Below are 21184 nucleotides of genomic sequence, written 5' to 3'. Positions count from 1 at the left end.
TTATGGACTCTGTGATGGTGCGTAATTTATATTGTTTGATGCGTCCTATGAAAATGACAGCTTTTCCACCAGGTAGAGAATTGCAAATACAGAACATCGAACTGCTTTTAAAGATATTTGGGTTACAATCTCTTATTATCATTACATTATTTAAACCAAATAGAATTATTGTCAAGTGCTGTGTGTGTGACATTTCCCTATCTAAAATTTTCATTCAGCCAATCCTAGCATCCATAAAGCTCATCACAACTCACTTCCATTCCACCAGCTTTTATTTGTTTATTCATGAAACATTGAGATTTGAGAATGGGTTTGTTATGCAATGCATCTGTTGATTGAAAAGTTTCCTTTTCACCATCTTTTGTTTGTTTATTCATTTAATATTGAGAATGGGTTTGATATGCAGATACACAAGAGGTGGCGGTCCCAAGTTAAAAAAAAATAGGGCAGATAAATTCCTAAAATCCCGTCGTGATTTTAGGAAAGTGATCTGAGTCATTTTTTTGGGGCGGAAATCACGTCCCAATAAAAACGCCGAAAATGGTAAGACCCTAGAAACTTTCCCAAAAAACCATGTATTGCACTATCCTCTTGCTTTGTTTTCATTTTCCAATATTCTCATTCTTATTTCTGATGCTTATTTTGGGTTTCCATTCTGCAGGTTCATCGTTTGGCATTGGGTGTTTTTTGACAAAGTGAATGGGGTTTTTGTAGCTGAAGTCAGCTTCCAGATCATAATCTTTCAACTGTATATCTTAAGGCCTGGAGGTATTTTGCCTATGGTTCCATAGATTTTTACAGCTATGTAATGTGATTGTTCTCATTTTTTAAATCGAATTTGGTTTTCTTTTTTCTTTCATTTATTTAGGTGTCAAGCTTTGATTCAGGTATGATATGGGTAAGAATTAGAACGGGTTTGTTGCACTGGATAAAGCTTTAAGCCCTGAATCTAAAGTGAAGGACCTGGTTGGTAAACTCTTTGTACTTTCTCCTTTCAAATTATCAAATGTTCAACATGATTTTGATCAAAATATTATCGCTTTTGATTAGAAATCCATTAAATCGCCAATCTTTCTCTACTTTTTTAGAAACGTTCAGACAATAGAGATGGGTTTATGATGGACACAAAGAAGATGATGGATACGAAGATGATGGATGTTTGGCTCCAAATCCAATTGAGATGACCTTTTGATCAGACAATCCCAGCAGGGCCTTGATCCACCAAACCACCATTTACATTCACCCAAGATCAGGTAAAAATCTCTTTCTGCAATCTGCCCATCCTTTAGCCTTGATTTGGACATTATGGATTTTGTGATGGTGCGTAATTTATATTGTTTGATGCATCCTATAAAAATGAGAGGTTTTCCACCAGGTAGAGAGCTGTAAATACAGAACAACGAGCTATTTTTAAAGGTATTTGGGTGACAATCTCTTATTATCATTACATTCTTTAAACCAAATAGAATTATTGTCAAGTGCTAATTTGATGGATATATATAAGAAATGACATTTCCCTATCTAAAATTTTCATTCAACCTATCCTAGAATCCATAAAGTTCATCACAACTCATAGCCTTTCCACCAACTTTTGTTTGTTTATTCATGAAATATTGAGAATGGGTTTGTTTTGCAATGCATCTCTTTATTGAAAACTTTCCTTTCCACCATCTTTTGTTTGTTTATTCATTGAATATTTAGAATGGGTTTGATATGCAGATACTCAAGAGGTGGCAGTCCCAAGTTAAAAAAAGGGGGCCGATGAATCCCCAAAATCCTGTCGTGATTTTAAGTGATCTGGGTCAATTTTTTGGGCGGATATCACGTCCCAATAAAAATGCAGAAAACGGTAAGAACCTAGAAACTTTTCCTAAAAACCCATGTATTGCAGTATCCTCTTGCACTGTTTTCATTTTCCAACATTCTTATTCTTATTTCTGATGCTTATTTTGGGTTTCCATTCATTGTGTGTTTTTTGACAAAGAGAATGGGATTTTTGTAGATGAAGCCAGGTTCTAGATCATAATCTTCCAACTGTGTACCTTAAGGCCTGAAGGTATTTTGCCTATGGTACCATAGATTTTTACACCTATGTAATGGGATTATTCAAATGTCTTTAAAATCGAATTTGGTTTCGATGTTTCTTTCATTTATTTAGGTGTCAAGCTTTGATTAAGGTATGATATGGGTTAGAAATAGAACGGGTTTGTTGCACTAGATAAAGCTTTAAGCCCTGAATCTAAAGTGAAGGACTTGGTTGGTAAATTCTTTGTTCTTTCTCCTTTCAAATTATCAAATGTTCAAAAGGATTTTGATAAAAAATTATCGCTTTTGATTAGAAATCCATTAAATCGCCAATTTCTCTCTTATTTTTTAGAAACGTTCAGACAAAGGAGATGGGTTTCTGATGGACAAAAACAAGATGATGGATACGAAGATGATGGATGTTAGGCTCCAAATCCAATTGAGGTCATCTTTTGATCAGACAATCTTAGGAGGGCCTTGATGCACCAAACCACCATTTACATTCTCCCAAGAACAGGTAAAAATCTCTTTTAGCAATCTGCTCATCCTTCTGCCTTGATTTGGACATTATGGATTCTGTGATGGTGCGTAATATATATTGTTTGATGTGTCCTATGAAAATGACAGCTTTTCCACCAGGTAGCTTTTCCACCAGGTCGAGAACTGCAAATACAGAACAATGAACTGTTTTTGTAGGTATTTGGGTTACAATCTCTTACTATCATTACATTCTTTAAACCAAATAGAATTATTGTCAAATGCTAATTTGGTTGATATATATATATATAAATATATATATAAGAAAATGACATTTCCCTATCTAAAATTTTCATTCAGCCTATCTTAGAATCCATAAAGCTCATCACAACTCACACCTTTACACTAGCTTTCGTTTGTTTGTTCATAAAATATTGAGAGTTTGTTATGCAATGCATCTGTTCATTGAAAAGTTTCCTTTCCACCATCTTTTGTTTATTTATTCATTGAATATTGAGAATGGGTTTGATATGTGTGTAAGCCCAAGGGTCTATCCTCATACCTTGTTTTGATGATTCTAAACTAAATTGATTATGTTTTTGAATACTAATCAATTTGCCTTGAAGTGTTGTGTTAAGATAGGTTAATCATGGAAGGAACCAACACACCACTTGGTCATGCTTGATGATGAACGAAACAAAGGACAAAGGAGCTAGAGCATACTTGGAAGAACCACATCGTGAAGGATCAACCAAGGTGAAGCTCAACACCATCATCTCAAGCAAGCACACAAATGGAAGATCTATGAAGACCAAGACCAAAGAGAAGTGTAGCTATACTAAAACTTGTTGTACATCATTTCTCTTTGGATTTCAAAGTCAAGGCAAGCTTTTTTAAGAAAATGTTTTTAAAAAGATTAACACTCTCATGATTAGAACTTAAATGGTTAAGTGAATGTTTTTGTGTGATGGACCAACATGTTGGGACCCTCATAACATTCCAAATTATAATAAGAATAGAGTTCCAAAACTCAAAAAATAAATCAGCAACAAAAACAGGAAAAATTGCTGAATATAGGCTTCTCTGAACTCCGAGACATCTCACGGAGCTCCGAGAAATATTCCAGGGAGTATTTTTCAAAACTCTGTTTGATTTCTCAGAACTCCGAGAAACATTCTAGAAAGTGTTCTGGTTGTTTTCTCGAAACTCCGAGAATTTCTCGGAGCTCCGAGAACGTCGCGACAGCAAAAAAATATAGCCGTTTGAACTCAAACGGCTAGTTGTTTTTGGGGTCTTTTTGATACATCCACCCTCAAACGATCATATCATTTTAAGGGCTTATAAATACACGTTCAAGAGGTTCATCTACTTCTCTTGAATGATTTGAAAAATATCCTTAAGCATTCAAAACATTTAAAACCCTTTTGGCTTAAGCTTTTATTTTCTTCTCCACCAAACTTGCCTTGCACTTGCAAATCATTAGAGTTTGGATTTAAGGGCTTTTATTTGCAATCCTTTTGTGGAGAATATTCAAGGAGCAATCATTGTGCATCAAGCCTTCAAGAGAGGCCAAGCAATCTTCTTTTCATTCATTGTAAAGGTGGCTAGAGCATCCTATTCTTAATACCCTAGGGAGTAGCGCCTAAAACTTGGCGAAGAAGGAGAGTCGGTGTAAAGGTGGCAAGGGCATCCTTATTTAATACCCTTGAGAGTGTAATCGCCTCAGAGCCGGGCATCGTGGAGGTCTCAAATAGTGGAAATCTTTGAGGACGATCTCAAGAAGAGTGGAGTAGGGCTTTGCCCGAACAACTATACATTGGTGTGTTCTTCTTTTATTCTTGCACTCTCATTTTTGTTTTTGGTTTGACATTTTCTTTTTACTGTGATATTATGTGAACTAACCAAAACTAAGCAAGAAAAGAAAAATTGAAGTAGGTTAGAACTTTTAATTTAAAAAGGGATAAATTTATTGATAAAACCAATTCACCCCCCTTTTGGTTCCATAAACCTTAATTTCAATATGCATACACAAGAGGTGGCGGTCCCAAGTTAAAAAGAAGGGGGCAGATAAATCCCCAAAATCCCGTCGTGCTTTTAAAAGAGTGATCTGAGTCAATTTTTTGGTTGGAAATCATGTCCCATTAAAAATGCGGAAAACGGTAAGAACCTAGAAACTTTCCCAAAAAACCCATGTATTGTTGCACTTTCCTCTTGCACTGTTTTCATTTTTCATTCTCATTCTTATTGCTGATGCTTATTTTGGGTTTCCATTCTGCAGGTTCATCGATTGGCATTGTGTGTTTTTTGACAAAGAGAATGGGGTTTTTTTAGCTGAGGCCTGCTTCCAAATCATAATCTTCCGACTGTGTAGCTTAAGGCCTGAAGGTATTTTGCCCATGGTTCCATAGATTTTTACTGCTATGTAATGGGATTATTCTCATTTTTTTAAAATTGGGTATGGTTTTGATGTTTCATTCATTTATTTAGGTGTCAAGATTTGATTGAGGTATGATATGGGTAAGAAATAGAATGAGTTTGTTGCACTGGACAAAGCTTTGAGCCCTGAATCGAAGGTGAAGGACCTAGTTGGTATACTCTTTGTACTTTCTCCTTTGAAATTATCAAATGTTAAACATGATTTTGATAAAAAATTATCGCTTTTGATTAGAAATCCATTAAATTGCCAATCTTTCTCTTCTTTTTTAGAAACGTTCAGGCAATGGAGAAGGGTTTCTGATGGACACAAAGAAGATGATGGATGTTAGGCTCCAAATCCAATTGAGATCACCTTTTGATTAGACAATCCTAGGAGGACCTGGATCCACCAAACCACCATTTACATTCTCCCAAGAACATGTAAAAATCTCTGTCCGCAATCTGCTCATCCTTCAGCCTTGGTTTGGACATTATTGATTCTGTGATGGTGCGTAATTTATATTGTTTGATTTGTCCTACGAAAATGAAAGCTTTTCCACCAGATAGGGAACTGCAAATATTGTTTGATAGATTTTACAGCTATGTAAAGGGATTATTCTCATTTTTTAAAATCGAATTTGTTTTTGTTGTTTCTTTCATTTATTTTGGGGTCAAGCTTTGGTTGAGGTATGATATGGGCAAGAAATAGAACGGGTTTGTTGCACTGGATAAAGCTTTAATCCCTAAATCTAAAGTGAAGGTCCTGGTTGGTAAAGTCTTTGTACTTTCTCCTTTCAGATTAACAAATGTTGAACAGGATTTTGAGAAAAAAAATTCGCTTTTGATTAGAAATCTATGATACAATGTCGCCTCGGATATATAAGTCGCCTAAAATACAAAGTCGCCTCGATTACAATGTCGCCTTGGATACAATGTCGCCTTTGGATACCACTTTGCCTTCTGATATAATGTAGCCTCGGATACAATGTCCCCTCGAATATAACGTCACCTCGATAATATTGTGCCTTCAATGTCGCCTCAAATACAATGTTGCCTCGGATATAATGTCGCCTTGGATATAACAATTCCTCGGGTACAATATAGCCTCGGATACAATGTCGCCTTCGGATACCACGATGTCTGCGGATATAACGTCGCCTCGGATACAATATCACCTCAGATATAATGTCGCATCGATAATATGCTGCCTTCAATGTCGCCTCAAATACAATCGTGACTCGAATACAATGTTGCCTCAGATACAATGTCGCCTCGGATACAATGTCACCTCGGATATAAAAATTCCTCGGATACAATAAAGCTTCGGATACAATGTTGCCTTGGATACAATATTGCCTTCGGATAATATGTCTCCTTTGATAAAATTATGCCTTCGGATATAACATCGCCTCGATAATATGTTGCCTTCAATGTCCCCTCAAATACAATGTTGCCTCGAATACACTGTTGCCTCCTATAGAATGTCGCCTCAGATAGAACAATTCTTCGGATACAATATAGCCTCGGATACAATGTTGCCTCGGAAACAATGTTGCCTTCCGATACCACGATGCCATCGGATATAGCGTCGCCCTTCGGATATGGCGTCGCCTTGGATACAATGTTCCATCACTGATACAATGTCGCCTTGATAATATGTTGCCTTCAATGTCGCCTCAAATACAATGTCGCCCTCGTATATAACAATTCGTCGGATACAATATAGCCTAGGATACATTGTTGCTCAGATATAACATTTCCTGGGATATAACAATTCCTTCGATACCACGATGCCTTCGGATATAGCGTCGCCTTGGATTCAATGTCGCCTCGGATATAACACTTCCTCTGATACAGTATAGCCTCAGATACAATGTTGCCTCGGATACAATGTCGCCTCGATAATATGTTGCTTTCAATGTTGCCTTGGATACAATGTTGCCTCGGATATAACAATTCCTCGAATACTATATATCCTCGGATACAATGTTACCTCAGATACAATGTCGCCTTCAGATACCACGATGCCTTCAGATACCACGATGCCTTCGGATATAATGTCGCCTCGGATACAATGTCGCCTCGGATATTACGTCGCCTTAATAGTATGTTGCTTTCAATGTTGCCTCAGATATAACTATTCCTCGGATACTATATAGCCTCGGATACAATGTTACCTCAGATACAATGTCGCCTTCGGATACCAGGATGCCTTCGGATATAATGTCGCCTCGGATACAATGTCGCCTCGGATATTACGTCGCCTCGATAATATGTTGCTTTCAATGTTGCCTCGGATAAAATGTTGCCTCGAGTATAACAATTCCTCGGACACTATAGCCTCGGATACAATGTTACCTCAGATAGAATGTCGCCTCGAATATAACACCGTGTCGATAATATGTTGCCTTCAGTGTCGCCTCAAATACAATGTTTCCTCGAATATAATGTCTCATCGGATACAATGTCGCCTCGGATATAACAATTCCTCGGATACTATATAGCCTCAGATACAATGTCGCCTTGGATAGAATGTCGCCTCAAATATAACATCGCGTCGATAATATATTGCCTTCAGTGTCGCCTCAAATACAATGTTTCCTCGAATACAATGTCTCCTCAGATACAATGTGATGGGGTGTAAAAACTCAAGCCTATAGCAGGCCGCCACCTGTCCTAGAGTAGGTGAACTCCAGCCTCTAGCAGGCCACCACCTGTCCTGGAGTAGGTGAACTCCAGCCTCTAGCAGGCCACCACCTGTCCTGGAGTAGGTGAACTCCAGCCTATGGCAGGCCGCCACCTGTCTCGGAGTAGGTGAACTCCAGCCTCTAACAGGCCACCACCTGTCCTGGAGTAGGTGAACTCCAGCCTATAGCAGGCTGCCATCTGCCCTTGGGTGGGCAACCCCACGCCATCAACTTTCTCTCTATAAAAGGAGGTTAAAAGCTAAAACCAAGGGTAATGAAAAAACAACCTTCCTCCTAAAAAAAAACTCTTAAACTAGCTCTGCACTCCTGCTCATATACTGACTTGAGTGTCGAAGGGCCTGTCCGGAGTAACACCCGGGTTGGTCTTCTGACCTCGTTTGCTTCTGTGCAGAACACAGCCACTTCATTTCAATCCCGCCGAACTCGACTCTTTCACTTCGGTTCCTCTGGTCATCCGGCTTAGCCCTTACGTCACTGCCGTACCTGTTACCGATTTTCGGTCTAACAGATTGGCGCCATCCGTGGGACCGCGAACTAAAAGCTGTTCAAATCCCTTTACAAAATGGCAGGACGGAGGAATGCTCGGATACCAACTGCACGGACTACCCGCGCCGTGCTACCACACAGGACTCGTAGTGAGTGAATCACCTCGCAGGTGGTGGCTACTTCTGCTACAGCTGGACAGAGCCCGGCTCGTTCAGAGCATCTCAATCCTACTCCTACTCCGGATCAAGTCCAAACCCTCTTTCAACCAATGACGGCTCTTGTTGGCCAGTACCAACAACTTATCCAGGCGCCTCCCCAAAATCCCCCAGAAGCTTCACGACCTGTACAGGAAAGGTCGCGCCCTCACGGAGAAGGGTCGGCGCGCTGCGATGAAGACCGGACTCGCCACTCAAGGCAAGTCCATCACTCATGGGCCAGGCATGCGCATACGGAGCCTCACCGCCGCCGAAGGTCGCGGTCCCACTCTCTGCGAAAGCTCCGAGCTCATGAAAACCGCACACAGCAAGAGAAGTTCCTGCCTCGTCAAAAGAGTCCGGAAAGTCAGTCCGGCTCTGCGGCGAGCCAGTCGGTGGAAAGAAACAGATCACCGGACCAGCCGGACCGCAGAGCTGATCCAATGCTTCAAAGGATGGAAGAAATGGACCACCGTATAGAAGAGCTGGCGAAAGATCATAGCCGACCTATTGTACGGGCGTTCTCAAGTAGAACTCCATTCACCGACGATGTCATGAGTGCCCTAGCAGCTAGAGGGTTAAAAATGCCAACCGTCCCGCAATATGACGGGACAACCGACCCAGTAGACCACTTGGAGACGTTCAGAGCGATGATGTTCCTCCACGGCGCATCCGATGGCTTCCTCTGCAGAGCATTCCCGACAACACTGACCGGTGCGGCCCGGGACTGGTACTCCAGAATTAAACCGAACTCCATCAGCAACTTTGAAGATTTTGGGGACGATCTGGTCCGCCATTTCATGAGCAGCCGCAGGCCAAGGAAAACAACATCCCTGATGGCCTTGCGGCAGGAGGATCACGAACCTCTCAAGGCGTTCGTTCGCCGCTTTAACAGGGAGGCACTCCAACCCTTAGGAAACAAAATCAAAATCACTTGAAAATTTTACAGCAGCAAGAAATATGAAATATAAGACTACTGTAAAAATTTTGAGAATTTTAATTGTGACCTGATGTCAGTAACAATTCTCACAAAATCTGATAATTTTCAAAGAAAACATTAAATAATATATCAAACAAAATCCAAAACTTCTCAAAACTTCATGGTAGAATGTATCAGTATCATATTAGTTTTCCACGAAATTTCATTAATTTTGGAATCTGTTTAGTATATATTTTATTTTTCTTCGTCAAAAAGATGTTTTTGAAGAGTTTTCTATTTTTAAAACACGATTTTCGAGATAATTACGACTTCGGAAAATGTCCTTTAACCTTGTTCTGATGTGATGAACACAAAAAAATTTTGAAATTCCACAAAACAAATCATCCTGAGATAGCTATTTTTCAACTTTTGTAATTTCTCAGCCATTATTTTAAATGAAATTCCACTCTTCACTCAAATTTTCAAAATCCTTCGATTCAATGTCCGATCCGATCCGATGGTTATTTTAGTCTATTTAAATAGATCAGTGTATTAAATTTTGGGACGAATCGGAATTGAAACACTCATGTAGATCATGATTTTGAGCACACACATATAATATCAAATTAAATTCAATTAAATGCTAAAAACCACACAAAAATATATAAAGAATACCAAATAATCCTGAAAAAATCTGAGAATAGTGCACCTACATGTGATGGAGATCCTCGCCGAATCTAAAAGCCGAAAATTCTGAAAAATCTCGCCGACGCTCGATCCTGCGTCCTTTCTTTCCTTTCTTTCTTTGCTTTTTTTTTATTTCCACCACGTTGATCTCGCTCCTTGTCTCTAGGGAGCGTAGATCCGAGGTATACGCTTTGTCGCACCCTTTTTTATGATGAAGAAGACCCAAAGAACACTCCAATAATTCTTGATTTCCAAATTGGATTTGATTCCAATCTTAATTTCTTGTCAATCAAGACATGTTATTCTCATTCCACATTGCTTCTTTGGAAGAAAACATTTTTAAGCAATCATTCCTCTTTTCCTTCTTTCCTTCTTTTCATTTTTTATTCTTTTTATTTTTCTTTTAACAAATATGATGTCACCATTGTGACATCATCAAGGTGGGTGCTCAGAAACGAGTTGAGCAAAGGTAATCGAGATTTGTTTGGCTTTGCAGACTACATACCCACTGTACCGGTGAGAGCTTTCCCCGGTGAGAGCTTTCCCCTAGATAAACCAATCTGCTTCCTCCGGTGAGAGCTTTCCCCTTCTCCTCCGGTCCCTCCGCCTGGTAGGCAAGGGCCCACGCCCTTCTCGTCCCTCTTTTCTCCGGTTAAACTTGCTTTTTATCCTTAATGGACCGCTTACCCCCTGACCCTGGAAAGAGGGTCTCTGCTCCGGGAGAATCTGATGAAAGATGCCGGCCAAATCATCCGAACCCAGATCCGGTGTTCTTCCAGCACTTTGAAGCTCAGAAAAAAGCCATTGAGTGCGAGATAGAATATTGGCCTGAGTCCACCATATCCTCAAGCCGCTCAATCGGTGGAAAATCCCCTTCCCTTATTCCAGAGAACTCCTTTGAATCCAGGATCTCTGGCATTCCAGAGCCAACCCATTTCAAAAAAGGCACTCGTCTGCATAAAATATTCCCTAAACCATCCCTAGCCAAGCATCAATCCAAAAGGATTTCAAAATCTGCTCCTACCTCTTCTCGGCCTGCTTCTTCAAACCCCCATCAACCGCTTAAACCTGCCCCTCCTCCTCCATCCTTTGATCTCTTCCTCCCAGCTAGATCGATGGCTGGAGATGGAATCCCAGAGGGCTCCCCTGTTTTAGATACTCCTCTTAACTCAGTTTCCAGAATTGGGAGTCCATCCCTGGTTGATTATTCTTCCCTAGATCCTATTCTTGATCCATCTATTGATGCTCCATCTATCGGCAGATCTTCCCCTCTCCCTTCCCCCAGCCCCACGCCCACCCTAAATCAAAAACTCATAGAGGCGGCAAAAATTGAAAAGCTCAAAAAATGTGCCGGAAATTCAGATGCCCTTGGCCCATCGAGAAACTTGAATACCTTCTCTTCCCCTGGTATCTATTCCCGCCCTTTGGTAAATTCAAAATCTGACTTCCCGCCAATACTATTGGACCATGAAGAAGGCTCTGGTAATCCCACAAATCAACCTTGGAAAAATCTCTTCTCCAGACAAAACCAACCTGAGAATGAAAATCCTACCCAATCAAAACTGAAATTTGTTACCCCTATAAAAGATGAGGCCGGTAAGATAAAGATTTCATTTGATATGGAGGAAGTAAACAAAGGTAGCAACAAATGGGATCATTCCCTTGTAGGTTTCTTCATGGGAAAAAGACCTTACTTCTTGACTCTCAGAGCAAATCTGGAAAGAAAATGGCGACTAAAGGGAAGTCTCCAAGTCTTTGGTCTTCGAAATAGCTTCTATCTCTTCAGCTTTAGCTGTGAGGAGGATTGCACCCACATTCTTGAAACTGAAGGTCATACTTATGCCGGAAGGCCCTTGATTCTTAGAAGATGGTCCCCCGGTATCCCTCTTGAAAAACCAGAATTATCCACTGTCCCAGTCTGGATTAAACTTCCGGGTCTCCCCCTTGAATTTTGGAACTCGGATGGCATCAGTAAAATTGGTAGTGCGATTGGCACCCCTCTTTATATGGACTCAAAAACTGCAGAATCCTCACGCCTGAGCTTTGCCCGACTCTGCGTAGAAGTAGAAGCTGGAGAGCCATTGATAGATCTTATTCCCATCCATACTCCATTTGGAATTGTTGATCAATCTGTGGAATATGAGTGGAAACCAAGTTCTTGTATCAACTGCAAATCTTTCAGCCATTCTTTGCAGAGATGCCCCAAAAATCAATCCCTTCAGCTGTCGAAACCCAATCAGATGGAATGGAAACCCGTAGGAAAGAAAGTCATTGGAGAGGCCACAGAAGAGCAAGACTTAACCCCCTGTTCTACCTCTCCTCCCCATGGATCCCCCCCGAATCAAATTTGTCAGGAAGGTAAAAAATCAACCATTCAGCTCAAAAATTCCTTTGAATCCCTCTCTGACCAGGATAGTTTGAAAGAAGCTGCCGAGCAATCTGGAGACATATTGGTTAATCCAATGGAGGAATCTCATATTTTCATCCAAGAAGCGAATGACCCCTCAGTCAAGATGATAAGCCAATCTGAAGAGACCCAAGTTATTGTCTCACCAACTCTGATCCTTCTTGAAACCGAGACATTGAACCTCAAGCCTCCCTTCGATAACTCCATTGCGAATTCATCTACTGAAATTCCTTCTCCCCATGCTAGCCCGCCGAGGATTGCCCATCCCCACCCTCAAAATCCTTCCCAATGATCAAGCTCGGTATGTGGAACATCAGGGGACTGGGAACAAAAAATAAAAGAAAAGAGGTTAAAGATTTAATCCAGAAAGAGAATCTGCCTTTCATTAGCCTCATTGAAACGCATGTTCCCCATCAGAAAATGCCTCAGTATATAGGTGAAATTTGTGGATCATGGAATCACTTTGCAAACTATAACTCCTCATCTCGAGGTAGAATCTGGATTCTGTGGAATCCTCAGAGGGTTCAAGTGAATATCATCTCTGAAAATGAACAATTTGTACATAGCCATATCAGATTCCTTCAAACAAACATTCAGTGTTATGTAACTGTTGTATATGCTCATAACAAATCCATCGACAGAAGACCCCTCTGGAGACATCTATCCCAAATTGCTACAGGTATGCATCTGCCCTGGCTCATCTTCGGAGATTTTAACATCATCAGATTTAATGATGAAAAATTGGGGGGTGTGGGTCCATCCAGAAGCGATATGGATGAGTTCAACTGTTGGATTGATAATAACTCCCTATCTGATATGAGATCCTTTGGCCAATCTCTTTCATGGAACAATCGATCCAATAATGGGAATATCAAGCTAAGACGGCTTGACAGGGCCTTGATAAACGAAGAATGGCTTTTTCTATATCCCTCCTCCTTTGCTTCATATCACCTCCCTGGTTTATCAGACCACTCCCCTATGATCACTCAAATTTCCAACCCATCCTTGAACTTGAAAAAACCTTTTAAGTTTTTCTCCATGTGGCTGAATGATCTCTCAATCTTTCCAATTGTTGAAAGAGCCTGGAACAAGGAAATAAAAGGAACCTCCCTTTTCAGAGTCTACCAAAAACTCCGTGAAGTGAAAGCTGCCCTCAGAATCTGGAATCATGAGGTTTTTGGAAGAATAGATGTCCTAGCCCCATCTCTCCGCCATCAACTTACTTCTTTACAAGCTCAAATTGCGGATTCTCCTCTGAACCAAGAGCTGAGACAGGAAGAAAGATCCCTTAAAGATGCTTATATCAAAGTGGCCACCATGGAGGAAAAGTTTTATAGGCAAAAGTCGAGGATAAATTGGCTCAACCTTGGGGATTCTAACTCATCTTATTTTCATTCAGCTGTCAGAGCCAGATCAAATCAAAATGGCATCCAAGGCACATCCACAGATGGGGGTAACATCTCTACTGACCCGGGGGAAATTGCAAAATCTATGTCCTCATACTTTGAGGATCTCCTTAATAGAGTGGATAATTCATCTAGCAGAGATCCTGATCTGACCCCCGATCCTATAAGGAAGCTTTCATCTACTGAGGCCTCATTGTTGACTAAAGACTTCTCCTCGGAAGAAATCTGGCAAGTCATCAAGGATTCTGACGGGAATAAAGCCCCTGGCCCAGACGGATACAATGGAGATTTCTTCAAATCATTTTGGTACCTTATTGGCAGTGATATAACATTAGCAATTCAATCCTTTTTTCTAAAAGGCAAAATTCTCCCTCAGCTCAATACCACTTTCATCTCCTTGATTCCTAAACATCCAGATGCTTGCTCTCCTGAGAACTATAGGCCAATCTCCCTTTGCAACTTCCTGTATAAAGTTATTTCTAAGCTGTTGGCTAACAGGCTCAAACCTCTTATGAATCAGCTCATTTCTCCCTTTCAATCTTCATTCATTTCTGGTAGATCCATTCAGGATAACATCCTGATTGCTCATGATCTTTGTCATAATTTCCATCGGAAAAACTCCAAAAAAGCTATGTGTCTAAAGATGGATTTGAAAAAAGCTTTTGATAGTGTTAATCACTCTACCCTCCTCTGTTTTTTATCAAAAATAGGGTTCCCTCCTAGATGGTGCAATTGGATACAACAGTGCATTTCCACTGCATCCTTTTCTGTTCTCATTAATGGAGCCCCTCATGGATTCTTCAGATCTTCCAATGGTTTAAGACAAGGAGATCCCCTTTCCCCCTTGTTGTTCTGTTTTGTTATGGAGATGTTATCTTGTATCCTTCATACAAGCCTTGTCCAAGGAACCATCTCCTCCCCGTTCTCTAAAGGAGATCTCACTATTTCTCATACTTTTTTTGCAGACGATGTAATGATCTATGCAGACCCGAATCCTCCAAATGCTTCAGGAATCTTACTTTGCCTTCACACCTTCAAGCTTTGCTCGGGTCTGGAATTTAATCCTACCAAGAGTGAAATCTTTTTTGCTAGTGTGGAGAATTGTATCAAAAGAACAATCTGCAACATTCTTCATATCAGAGAAGGTCATCTGCCGATTAAATATTTGGGATTACCTCTGGTATCATCAAGACTAAATTCCAGGGACTGCCAGCCAATCATTGATAAGGTGAGGAAAAAAATTTCAACCTGGACCAACCGGCACTTATCTAGATCAGGAAGAATTGAGCTGGTAAGATCTATCCTTAGCACTTATCAGATATATTGGTCAGGATCATTCCATATTCCTGCAGAAGTGCTTTTAGATATTGAAAAGATTATCCGGAACTTTATTTGGTCAGGCCCCTCTCTTGAAAAGAGATATCATCCTATCTCTTGGGATATCATTTGCATGCCAAAAAAGGAAGGAGGGCTTGGGATTCGATGTCTTAAGGATCTTAACATCGCCGGTCAAATCAAGCAACTTTGGAAAGTCATTTCTGGGGACAAATCTCCATGGGTTCAATGGTTCCACAGAAAATATATCAGAAATAGAAGCTTTTGGAATATCTCTATGCCTGGAAATCCCTCTTGGGCGGTTAGAGGCATTTTCAGGGTCAGAGCCATAGCAAGAAACCATATTTGCTATATTATTGGGCCAAATTCCAACCTTCTCTTTTGGAAAGACCCTTGGCATCCAAACGGCCCATTGGAAAATCAATCTTCTTTGAGTTCCATTTCCATTCCTGAATCTGCCACCATCTCAGATACGATATCTAATGGTTGGTGGAGCTTGATCCATCAACACCCTTATTTATCGGATCTGAAAGCCATCCTAGTCACTAGCCTATTCTCTTCTTCCACTCCATCATTTCCAGTCTGGATGCCTGAAGCTAATGGTACCTTCTCCACCAAAAGTGCATGGAACTCGATTCGATCCTCTCACCTCCCTCCAGATTGGGTTTCATCTTTGTGGTTCCCTAGTCATATTCCGAAGTTCAGCTTCACTGCTTGGCAAGCAATTCAAGATCGTCTTCCAACCAAAGATAGACTCACCTTTCTTCCTATCAATGCTGATAAGAGATGCCTGCTTTGTAATAGTGTAACAGAATCTGTTAACCACTTATTTTTTTCTTGTTCCTATTCAGCCTGGATATGGCGAATAATTCTCAAGAAAATATCCCTCCGGAAAAATCAGAGAAAATCGTTTGGCGAAGAGGAGAGTTGGATCCGGAAAAAATTCAAATTCAGAGGTCAGAGTGGTTGTCTTGCTAGAATCCTCTTCACTGCTTCTGTTTATTACATCTGGTTAGAAAGAAATTGCAGGCTTCATGATAAGATAAAAACTCACAAGAGCATTATCTTAGATAGAATCTGCCGTGCTGCAAGGAGCCGCGTTCTCTTCCTTAAACTGAATGACGAATTGAATGAAGTAAACAGTCGTATAGCCCAGATTTGGAATCTCCCCCTCTTTCATTCTCACTCAGAAGCTAGATTTTGCCAATGGGTGCTTCCTTCTCAAACTGAGTTAAAGATAAATACAGATGCTTCGATCAGTTCTGATATGATTTCTTTGGGAGGTATCCTCAGAGACAGTAATGGTAAGATCATTTCTCTCTTCTCTGTTGCCTATGACTCTGTCCCCATTCAAGAGGCCGAATTAGAAGCAATCATCAGGGGCGTTCAGTTAGCCAGAAACAATCAGGTGGAAAATTTATGGATAGAATCAGATTCTCTCAACGCAGTTCAGATTATTAGAAAGCAATGGCCTTGCCCATGGAGAAAACTCCCTGCCCTTGAAAAGCTCCATCGAGATCTAATCTCCCTAAATTCTTGGAAAATCAGCCACATTTGGAGAGAAGGTAACAGGACTGCTGATTTCCTATCTAAAAGCAATTGCATTTGTAAAGGGGATCCCATTCCCCTATCTTGTATTCCATCTGATCTTTTTGTAATTGCATTAGAGGATTCCTCTGGGACCCTCTACCCTAGATTGTAATTCCTTTTCTATTTAATATATTCTAGTCGGGGTCTGCTTAACCCCAATTTACCGAGCAAAAAAAAAAGGTGGGTGCTCAACTCATGTGGGTCAACCATGTGGGCCTCCCACCATGGTGGTTGACCCATATGGGTGAACCCACATGAGCTCCATCTTTGCGGGCTTTAGCCCAATGGGCCATTTCACACGGGTTTCGGGTTTTTCCGTAAAAAATCAATAAAATCTTTCTAAATTCAACATTCTATATATGGACACAACCCATTTGACATTTTATGGTGCATCCCCTCATACATGATCGGACCATGTTTTTTGGGAAATAACTTTCGGACCAAAATGCCCCTACTTGACTGTTAGACATCCAAATGCGACCAAAATACCCTCAGATTGGTTCACCCCTAAAGGGAAAAATTAAAAATGGAAAGTCTTTGTGATCAAACTTCAAAAATATAAACTTTTAAAATTGGGTCCTTTCGGTGAGCAATATTAAACAGAATCATTTGGTATCCCCTGAAAATACCTAAAATGCCCTCAACACTTAAAATTTCCAAATTAAGTAAAATTCTTGAGAAATTCTAAATTTAGCAGGTTTTCCAAAATTCAGGAAATCATTCATAATCTCTCAGACATATTTCGGGGATCAAAAGAATTACACAGGAAAAGACCAAATTACCCCAAGGTGCTAGAATTTGGCGAGACTAGGGAAAACCCTGAGAAATTCTAAAAATAGCAGATTTTCGAAAATTTATGAACGGACTCAAGATTTCTTAGACACAACTTAGGGACCAAATATGATATGTTTGGGAATGTCTAAAATACCCCCGAAGTGCAAGACTAAGAGAAAATCTTGAGAGATCTAAATTTAGCAGGTTTCCCAAAACTTACGAAATTACTCATAATCCATCAGCCGTACCCTCAAGATGGTTTTGGACATATGAGAAATGATTGAAATATCGATAAGATGATGAAAATGTGGAAGCCCCATGAGTTTCTAAAAATAGCAGCTTTTTCAAAATTTGTAAAATCACTCAAGATTTCTCAAATATAACTCGGGGGTCAAATGAGACACATCGGGAATGACCAAAATACCCCTGCAGTGTAAAATAGGCAAAAATGAGGGAAACCCTGAAAATTCTAAAAATAGCAGGTTTTTTTATTTGCTTGAAAACTTGAACTTTCATCTTTCAGAGGCCAAAGGAACCCCCTAGAGACCTTCAGGATTGCGAATCAACTTCAAAACTCTCATAATGAAATAAAATCTACCCTAAAATGCATGGATGCCTAATCTAATGCTGAGTACGGATATAAAAATTGATGATACTATCGAATCTTTTGCTTTTTAAAGCCTAGCAAAATGGGGGTGTCTACAGATGCCCCTCTTTGGTAGAGATGACGTAGTCATCGAATACCAAAGCAAAAGTGACAGTGCCATTCTGCGTAGCTTTGATCGACAAAGGACTCTCTAGACATAATGCAACCTAACATAATGCAAGACCCTAGATGAAATCCTAGAATTTGAACATATATCAAAATCATTTCTCTAAACACCATGAGATGGCAGTTTAGAATAACAGAGAATCGGATTTATTCTGGGTGCAAAAATCTTGCAATCCAGAACAAAAGATGATTATGATGCGGCGCCGTTTTCGAATGGGCAATGAAGGAATGGGATACCATTTTCAAACGGATTTTTGGAGGAAAAAAGGAATACCGTTTTTGAACGGTTTCCGAGGAAATGAGACGCCATTCTCAAATGGTCTTAGAGAGAATAATGGATCACTTTCGAAAGATTTTTAATGAAGACGAAGCATCATTTTTTATCGAGCTCAGACATATTTATATGGATTCAAAGGACACTAGATATCATTTCGAATGGATTCAACAAGAATGAGGCCTCGTATTTGTACAGGCCCACAAGGAATGAGATATCAGAATGAGACCCCGACTTTGTATGGTTTCCCAAAGAATGAACAACCATATTTTTATGGATCCCAAAGAAGAATAAGAGACTATTTTTTAATAGACTAAGGAAAATGAGATATCGTATTTGTACGGTGCTCAAGAGAGTAAGAGACCATTTTCGAATGGACCTGGAGAGAATGAATCAACGCATTTATACGAATTCCACGGAAATGAGACATCACATTTATATGATGTCCAAAGATAACTCAGAGATAATGGAACATCTATTTATACGAATGCCAAGGAAAATGAGACACCATATTCATATGATACTCAAAGATAACTCAGAGATAATGGAATATCGTATTTATACGAATTCCAAGGAAAAGAGACATCATATTCGTATGATGTTTAAAGAGAAAAGACCACTTTCAAATGGACTCATGGAGAATGAAATGACGTATTTATACAGATTTCCAGAAAACGAGACATCATATTCATATGATGCTCAAAGATAACTCAGGAACAATGGAATATCGTATTTATACGAATTCCAAGGAATGAGACATCACATTTATATGATGTTCAAAGAGAAAAGATCACTTTCAAATGGACTCATGGAGAATGAAATGACGTATTTATACGGATTTCCAGAAAACGAGACACCATATTCATATGATGCTCAAAGATAACTCAGGGACAATGGAATATCGTATTTATACGAATTCCAAGGAATGAGACATCACATTTATATGATGTTCAAAGAGAAAAGACCATTTTTAAATGGACTCAGGGAGAATGAAATGACGTATTTATACGGATTTCCAGAAAACGAGACACCATATTCATATGATGCTCAAGGATAACTCAGGGACAATGGAATATCGCATTTATACGAATTCCAAGGAATGAGACATCACATTTATATGATGCTCAAAGAGAAAAGACCATTTTCAAATGGACTCAGGGAGAATGAAATGACGTACTTATACGGATTTCCAGAAAACGAGACACCATATTCATATGATGCTCAAGGATAACTCAGGGACAATGGAATATCGTATTTATACGAATTCCAAGGAATAACACATCACATTTATATGATGTTCAAAGAGGAAAGACCATTTTCAAATGGACTCAGACAATGAGGCACCGTTCACAAACGGCCTCAAGGAGGATATGAGACCATTCACAAATGGACTCGAGAAATGAGGCACCGTTCACAAACGGGCTCAAGGAGGACATGAGACCATTCACAAATGGACTCGAGGAAAAGAGACACCGTTCACAAACGGGTTCAAGGAGAAGACGAGACCATTCACAAATGGACTCGAGAAAAGAGGCATCGTTCCCAAACGGGCTCAAAGAAACGAGATAGCTTTGATTGATGAATTTAACAACGAAGAATTTAGAGATTTTTCATGAACTTGAATTTGACGTAAGATTGGATTTGATGAATTTTTGATTTTTTGAACTCAATGAAATCGGGGATACCCGACAAAGATATTGGAAACTAGGAATTTGACGAATGATGAAACGGCAAACCTTAGTAACGAAGAACCGTTACTAACAAGAATGGATTAGGAACACTTTTATGAAACTTCAACAAGATTTTTCTCAAAGAGACTGCTGGTCTTGTCTTTTGGGGATTTTGATAACTGAAACCTTGAACAAGATACTTGAAATTGGTAATCTAGAACAACGGCTCTCTTGGATATAATCATGGAAAAGTGGGATTTGCCTCTTGACAGGTGTTTAGATAAATATTTCTTGACCAGGATAGTATTTAACTAACTGGAAGGAGATTCTGAATTTTAATGGTTCATCTTTTTGAGAAATTGGCTCAACCACCATTGCATCTGAGGCTCTTCCAAGCTTAAGGTGCCTTCCTAGGGTATGATCTTTTTACGGACGCTGGGCTTTCTGATGTTTCTACTTCTGAATTTTTCTGAGTTGATCTTCTTTGAAATGAGGCTGCTTGACTAGATTACCGAGCTCTTTCATACGATCGCAGGGAGCTGCCGAGGCCGGGCCTCTTTCACCAAGACAGTTGCATCATTTGGACATAAGAACGACGATTGACTCTTTCTAAAGAGAAAACTTAGATAAAAGGCACTACTCAAAGGATTGAGCAGCCCTGAAGGAGTGAACATAGAATGACAAAGATTGACTAACTACACTGACAGACACAGTAATGCTTCTGACTTAGTTAACGTTTTATTTGGTAAGTCTATCCTTTCAAGGAATGTTTTTTTCAATTGGTACACATTGGACTTTTTCCTTAAAAAAGTAATGCCTCAAGGATTTAATTACGATCCCTAAGATTGCTTAGCTTCAATGCCCCCAGTTTTGAGGATACCACTTGAATTTGCCTGAACTCCAGTTGATCTTCAGTCTTGATACCGGCTGTAGCCTTCTTATAATGATTCTCTTACCGCAAGCAAGTCACCTCCTCGGGGTTTTTAACTTAGCGGACCGTGTTAGCCTTAACTTTTGCCTGAACCACCTTTCTAGGTTTTTGATC

This window comes from Tasmannia lanceolata, unplaced genomic scaffold (genome assembly GCF_043159265.1).
Source record: "Tasmannia lanceolata isolate RefF3 unplaced genomic scaffold, GAP_Taslan_0.1 ptg000035l, whole genome shotgun sequence".
In the NCBI taxonomy this organism is placed as follows: Eukaryota; Viridiplantae; Streptophyta; class Magnoliopsida; order Canellales; family Winteraceae; genus Tasmannia; species Tasmannia lanceolata.
Note: the sequence above shows the minus strand (reverse complement) of the source record.